The sequence below is a fragment of the Sapajus apella genome, unplaced genomic scaffold, assembly GCF_009761245.1.
Source record: "Sapajus apella isolate SASKATOON/1434 unplaced genomic scaffold, GSC_monkey_1.0 scaffold10, whole genome shotgun sequence".
NCBI lineage: Eukaryota > Metazoa > Chordata > Mammalia > Primates > Cebidae > Sapajus > Sapajus apella.
Window position 1 is genome coordinate 3,318,375 of NW_022436950.1, and position 7,913 is coordinate 3,326,287.

Here is a 7,913-nt window from a genome sequence, read left to right on the forward strand (position 1 = left end):
CAATATGAATGAACAAGCCCCACTCCCCGAGTTTCCTTATTTATAATAGGATATCGTACAAGGGGAGACTCTCACAGCTGCTATCTAGCTTAATACAAATGGTTCTGAAGTCTTGGGTGTGTGTTATTTGTGCTGTGCATGGTATACTGATTTAGCGTTTCCACCTTGAAAATCTCCTGTTGCGTAGGCATCGAGAAAACTTTGAAGTTAAGAAAGTTATAAACTTCAAAAGATTGCTATTGGCTCCGCATATGAGATTATAGTGGAGAATCAAAAGAGGAGAAAAGAATTCAGTGGTATTCAAATCATGTTAGAGACCACTTGATATCTGCTTGCTGTTTAGGGACTGAGTAGCAAATTGCAATAATCACCGGTATGGTCTAAGTGCCTATTAGAATACCTTGAGCAGTTAACAGTAGCAGCACAAGTCTATTAAAAAAAAAAGTCAGAAATAGCCAAATTTGTTGTGGTCAAACAGGTTGGTTTAGTTACTGGCATTGTCAATGACACCGGTGGCTAAAAATCCGTAATATATAAGGATACGATAGAATTCACATCATAAGTCTCTCAGACCTGCAAGGCATGGAAGGAGATACCATGTCTGAAAGTGCCTGTTCAATGCCTGATGCAAAGCTAATGATTAATTCAAGTTCTTTGTGTTTTTCCTCTTCTTCCCTTCCCAGAAAACCTAATAAGGGTCCCAATGACATTTTGCCACAGATGTTCCCACTGTGGGAATTGCTGTCAATGTTATGTGTTTATGGATGAGGACCCAGTTTTCTTCCTGACCTGTAGGAGGGATGGAGGAAGATGGCTCTGGGTTTGGGCAGACATGGTGATGGCCAGACCCCGAGGAGGGGGAACACCCTATACGTGGGACTGCATCAAAGCCCCTGAGCTACCAGTGACTGTACATTCCTCTGGAGTCCCTCTTATTCTGAACCCCGGGTCCTGGAATGGCTGCTCATAATCTAAACAGTATAGGACAATAAATAATATATTTGCACCTCATAGGCCTGAGGATGTAGGTTCAGGGTCCCGTGTTGAGAAGAATTGTAAAGCTCAGTTGGAAAGCGAGCCATGATCAATTAGTGATGCCATTTAGAACTGGGTTTTTATCCGCTAAATGTGTAATATCGACAGCAATTCCAGCAGTGGGAACATCCATGGCCAAATGTCATTGGGACCCTTATTTGGTTTTCCGGGAAAGGAAGAAGAGGAAAAATGAAAAAAAGTAGTCACCAGCTTTGCGTCAGACATTGAACAGCACTTTTCAGACATACTGTCTCCTTCCATGACTTGCAGTAATCAGTTATCATGGAGAAATCAATTACTAATGTCTGCCACTGGCTAGGGCTAAAGGAAGGCAGCACATGCCAGCTTGTGAGAATTCCTATCCACAGTGCAAGACTTGGCTCAAATACCGTCTTACAACCATGTCCAAAGATTTAGAATAAAGCAATGTATGAGCTAAAGGATAATGAGATCATCCCTATCATTGTTCCTATATTTTAGGCAGTTAATTTATTATACTACCTTATATTATAATTGTTTGTTATTCTTACCATCAGATTATAAGCTCCTTGAAGGCAGGCACTTCTTCTAAATCATCCTTACATTACTATGATTCCCCCTCCCTCTCTCTCACTTCCAACTCTAATGCATGCATTCAGTCTTTCTTCTGGTGACTCATTCAAACAATGTTTGCTGAGCCCCTATTAGGGACTAGAAGTGACAACAAGAGGACAAGGCTCAGCTCTGTGGAGCTCGTGGCTTGGCATAAGGTAGGTGCCCAGAAGCTCTGCTGCTGAATCTGCCTACTGGACTCATTGCATCCTAGTCCTAACGCCTGGCCTGTGGTGACCTGGGCCAGAAATGCCGGAGACCCAGGGGGTCCCAGGGGCTAGTTTGTTAGCAGAGGTGGTTGCATTTTCCCAAATCTCTAGAAGTTTTTGGAGTAAGCTTGGAAACCCAGGCAGCTTCTGATGAGTAAGCAGAGGCTGCCACCGCTCAGTGTGGGAAACAGCACGGGTCAGTGCAGAGGGAAGGCTCATCTGTCCTGGGTTACAATGATCGAAGGCCTGTATCATGGAATTCTCCCCCTGCATTCCTGCTTTCTTGTGAGAATTAATTAGACATTTCACCTTAACTTCCCTTGTCAGAAAAATTGAAAGGATAAGTCTAAGTTATTTTGTATCTATTGAGCTAATGTTTGCGTTTCGAACTTCCTAAATCATCTTAGCCAGTATGCTTGAAAGAAGCATGTCCTAGACTTAGAATAATGTTTAATTTTTAGAGAATGCCATTCTCTTTCCATGGAAGGTTAGTAATTCCAAAGTCCATATGACATTATCCAGTCCTCCTGTTAACATGGAGATCACTTTCTTTGTCAGAGTCTCCTTGTCTTTCTTTTTTTATTTTTATTTTTTATTTATTTTTTATTGCATTTTAGATTTGGGGGTGCATGTGAAGAACATACAAGATTGTTGCATAGGTACACACATTGCTGTGTGATTTGCTGCCTTCCTCCCCATCACCCATATCTGGCATTTCTCCCCATGCTATCTCTCCCCAATTCCCCACCTCCCGCTGTCCCTCCCCTGTTTCCCCCGACAGATCCCAGTGTGTGATGCTCCCCTCCCTGTGTCCATGTGTTCTCATTGTTCAACACCCGCCTATGAGTGAGAACATGCAGTGTTTGAGAGTCTTCTTGTCTTAATGGTGAAGGGTATAAACGTTTCAACAGCTGTGGAAGAAATGTTTATTACCCTCCAGTTAGGCAAAGAGATCCGTCTTTCCCAAAACAATGCTTGGGGTTAAAGACTTGCCTCCCCTTTGCAATTTAGTTTGCACCTTTATTTCTGAGAATGACTTCAATTTAGGCAGTTGGTAAATCAAGGGTCTGACTACAAGAAAATCCCCTCTTTCTTGTCCCTGTGGGCAAAAAGGAAGGTGTTCTGGTTTGTGGTAGTTGTTTTGGGTGTGAGTGTTGTTTGATTTTTCTGTAGAGGTTTCTCAAGGACGCTGACTTGATTTTTCCAGGTGCCCCAGTGTGTTATGACACTCCTAGGCATCAAGAACAGCTCAAAACCTCTATGCTGCTGAAGATGGCAAATTAAGGTAGAAGTCGCCCTGGTAGAAAAATCCAGTAGGTTCAGGTTCCTTGAGGTTCCCACCTATTGCCTCAATCTTCTTTACCTGTTTAGTTCCTTCCATTATGGGAAAATCCCTGGAGATGCTGCAATGCCAGTGGCACCAGGAGCCCCCATGGTGATGGCCAGGGGAAGACCATTCTCATTAGGAACAGTCAGACCCCCATGGCAATGCCACTTTCATCCTGCATGCCACGCTCGGAATCCTTCCAGGCTCCCCAGTGTCAGTGGGACAAAGTGGAAACATTAGAGTCCTCCTTGGGAAGGCGCGGGTGCCTCCAGCCTAGTACTTTCTCTCCACCCTCTGGGCCCTCTGGTAGACATGTTCTGTTTCTGGCGACCTTGGGCATCTGAGATTTCCATGTTCTGTGCTGGCAATGGCCTCTAGTGGCCTCCCTGGCACTGCCCTGTGAACATCTCCGACTACGACCCACACTGCAGAGCCCAGTCTTTGTCACACACTGAGTGGCCCACCCACCTCTACACACACTTTTTATTCACCTCCCGAAGTTAATTATTATGTATTCCATAAAGGGATCTTGGAGATCATGTAGTCTGACACCCCATTTAGTAGGCAAGAAGATTGAGGCCTAAGAGGCAAAAGGAGTTAGTTCACATAGAACCCAGGGGTCCTGGCGTATGCCTGAGCAGCACATACACTAAGGTTGGAAACAATGCAGAGAAGCTGAGCATGGCCCCTGCACAGGAGAACGTACACGTTCATGAAGCATTCCATATTTTTATGTTTATTCTGACATTGTTCGCAATAGCAATGTCAGAAAATCAACCCAAGTGTCATCAATGGAGGAGTGGATAAAGAATATGTGGGGTCGGACACGGTGGCTCATACCTGCAATCCCAGCGCTTTGGGAGGCCGAGGTGGATGGATCACCTGAGGTGAGGAGTTTGAGATCAGCCTGGCCAACATGGCGAAACCCCGTCAAAAAATACAAAGAAAATTAGCCGGGCATGGTGGTACACGCCTGTAGTCTCAGCTACTTGGGAGGTTTAAGCAAAAGAATCGCGTGAACCCAGAGGTGGACAGAGGTTGTGGTGAGCTGAGATCGCACCACTGCATTCTAGCCTGGGTGACAGACTGAGGCTCCATCTCAAAACAAGAAAAAAGAAAAAGAATATGTGGGGTATCTTCAGCCATAAAGAGAATGGAATCATGTGTTTTGCAGCAACATGGATAGAAGTGGAGGCCATTTTCCTAAGTGAAATAACTCAGAAACAGAAAGTCAAATATTGTACATTCTCACTTAGAAGTAGGAGCTGCACAGTGGGTCCACATGCAGAGGAATCCGTGGAGACTCCAGAAGGTGGGGAAGGTGGGAACTCAGTAAGGGCTAAAAAATTATCTCTTGGGTCCAGTGTTCATTATTTAGGCAATGGGTATATTAAAATCCTAGATGTCACCTCTGTGCGATATAGACATGTAACAGAACTACATTCCTACCCCCTGGATCTGTAAGAATAAAAAAATACAGTTGGGAAAAAAAGAACCCAAGGCTCATTACTACTGCACTGCGTTATCTTTTATTTAGTTCTCTTATCAGCTATTTATTTATTTATTGAGACAGGGTCTCACTCTGTTGCACAGGCTGGAGTGCGGTGGTGTGATCTTGGCTCACAGACTCAAGCGATTCTCCTGCCTCAGCCCCCTGAGTACCTGGGACTACAGGTGCGTACAACTACCGCCCACTAATGTTTGTATTTTTAGTGGAGACGGAGTTTCACTGTTTTGGCAAGGCTGGTCTTGAACTCCTGACCTCAAATGATCCACCCACCTCGGCCTCCCAAAGGGCTGGGATTACCGGCGTGAGCCCGTGTGCCCGTATTGGCTTTTGTTGCCCACCTGTGAATCTGTCTGACCTCTCCAACCAGATTCTCAGCCCTTTGAGAATAACTCCTTCTTGTTTCCTTTGTGCTGCTACTTATTTCCTTTGTATTAGGCAGCAGAGTCTGCAGAGAAGGATCCACTGGCTGAATCAATGGATGGAAGCTGTCTGTGTGCTTTAGAAAACAGCAAATCACCAGGACACCAGGACACCCATCTTGGAGACTTTCCTGACACTCAGAACAGGGGCTGTTGGGCTGCTGGCACCGGAAAGCAAATCGTGCCTTCTCATAGAGCAGGCCTGCCGGACAGAGATGGAGCGGTCACTTGGTCCAGTATGGTCATTGTTCAGTGGGGATCCGAAAGCCCAGCATGCTGAGATCACACAGGTATCTGGTACCAAAACCGGAACTGGAACACGGTCCTGCCCCGCAGTTTTCCTGGACAAAGGCTGCATGAGTAGGAGCTGGGGGAGGTAAGGAGGGAGGGAGAGAAGCTGCAACACTGGGCGGATGTCAGGGTGCTGTGGTTCTGCGTGTGTTCCTGCAGCAGCACCCAGCAACCAAGGCTAAGGAGGCCGCAAAACTTCTCCGGTGTCTTTCGCAAGCTTCTGCTCTCCTTTCTCTTTTCAGCTAACCTTCAGGCCCTCTATTTTTTCTCCTTAGGCTCTAGTCTCTGATTAAGATGTGCTTTCTTCCTTCTCAACAGAACTCATCACATCAGCTCTCACCTGTCCCCAGAACTCCCTTTTTGATCACAGAAAACAGGAAAGGGCTGTCAGGTGAGAGACCCTCCTCAGACTGATGATTCTTCTAGTTCTACTTTTCCAAAACTGCTCCCACTTCTGTCTCTGCCAAACAGCCACTGTCAACAGTTCTTAAAACCAAAAATCGTTGCTCAGGAAGCAAATGTGTTTGTGGGAAGAATGACAGTGTGTTTCATTGCAGAGGGTGGCATTCATGACAGTGTTTGAAGAAATTAACAGGTCAGGCCAAACAATGCGCGGCGCATTAATCAGGCAGCTTGAGCATGGGCTGTGTTCTACCTTCTTGCTGGTTTGACATCGTAGATAAAACCTGGTCATTTTTCAGAAGGATTCCGAAGAGGTTGTGTAAATTGAAGAAATGGCTCACTCTTGTCAAGAACGCAGGAATGTGAAGTCTAGTAGGCTATTTTACTGCCAAGTTTGTAATCATGAGAACCGCTCTCAGCTCCTTAGTGGAAGGAAACTAAATGTATGCAAGGCATTATTAGCTTACTCAGATAACTGCACCAGCATAAAGCAATGTTGTGACTGATTTGCAAACTTAATGCAGGGAAGGTCCTTAGACGTGATTCTGGAATTGCCAACCCTATGAGCTTTCACAGATGCTGTGGGCCACTTTCAGAGCCCACGGATTCAGCGTGTGGCTGTTGGGAACAGGCTTTGCTATGCAAATCAGTGATTGTTTTTAATATCCCTAACTGCCATATATGTTTTCGTAGGATTATTATTTATGACCCCAAATAAGATTTCCATCTGATTAGCAGTGAAACAAGCCAAGATGTGAGAAGATGGGCAGGTAATTAAAGGTTGCCGTCTGGTCAGGGTGGCATTCCAGACCACGGATCCCGTTATATAGGAGGGATGCCCAGATTTTCCCTGAGCGCTCCTCCCTTCCTCTTCCCATTGCAACCTCTAACACAGGGTGTCTCTTGAAATGCCACTTCGAATCTTTTCACCAAAGATGTAGGTGATTAATCAAGGCCCCGGGTGTCACAATGACCCATTGTCCCTGAAGGCATTCCTTTGCCTGGCTTCTGACCTCTTCTCTTGGGGCAAATGTGCATTTTCCCAAAGTCTAGATGGACAAGAACTCACAGACAATGGCCCTGCATGTAGCTTTCATTTGCAGAATGGAACAGAAAGTGTTTGGGTTGCTGGAAGCAGGGAAAAGGGCATGCATTAACCCATTCTTTATATTCTCGCCAGAAATCATACACATATTTTGAAGCGGAGAGCTTTCCACTCAGCTTTTCCCCATTTTTAAAAGAATCCATTGCACATAAGCCCATCCTGATAATATTAAAGGAGACTAAAAGACTCACCCACAGTCCTGCCACTGACAAATTTAATTCTTTCCATTTACTGTGTTTCCCTCTAATCTTGTCCATATACAAAGTTTTTACTCAGTTGTCATCAGAGCTCTCCCCTGGCTTTTAAAAGAATTACATTGTGATGAAGATAGCTCTTTTAGATAGTTATGTACCATTATTAAAGATTCAAAATACCATTAATTTCCTTCAAGCTCTATTATGTTTATCATCTATCACTGTGTCAGCGCACTAATCACTCCCTCAGTTGCCTCAGGAACATGGCTTAACTATTTACTTTTAATAGAAATCTGACCACCAGAGCCTACCTCTGCCCCAACAAAGACATGCCATTGCGTGAGCTGTTGATCCCTTGAAACAAGTGAAATCCTTTAATGGTTTCCTACACAGTCAAGAATTTTTTTTTTTTTTAGATGATGAAAATTGAAGGTGAGAGAAGTTTGTGGGAACAAAGAGACTCATCCCTATTCGGATGAAGAGCAATTGTGGACACCAGCCAGCCTTTACACAGTAATGTGGAGAATTCTGCTGGAGGGATGCTTCCTCCAACCCTGTGTCCCCGGCTTGGGCTGACAGCTGCCCAGGCAGCTGAGATGAGGGAATCGGTTCAGGTTACCCTGAGGGTGCAAGCTTGGACCCTGGCTCTTCCTACATGCACGGTCCTATCCCTGTAACAAAGCATGAGAATATAAACTTTGGAATCAGAGACTCTGGGTTCACGTTCAGACTTCCACATGGTCTTGATATGTGACATCAGGTAAGTGATGTGACCTTCCTCATTCTTGTCGCTTCATATTTGAAACAGAAGTTCTATCACTCATTCATTC

At 45.0% G+C, this 7,913-nt stretch overlaps 1 non-coding gene across 1 annotated transcript; it reads left to right on the forward strand.

Annotated features, from left to right (window-relative positions):
- The first annotated feature begins 3,791 nt into the window (after positions 1 to 3,791).
- Positions 3,792 to 3,894, forward strand: LOC116552039. The gene has a single exon (XR_004269165.1). It is a non-coding gene; the product is annotated as a U6 spliceosomal RNA (small nuclear RNA).
- Positions 3,895 to 7,913: the final 4,019 nt, after the last annotated feature.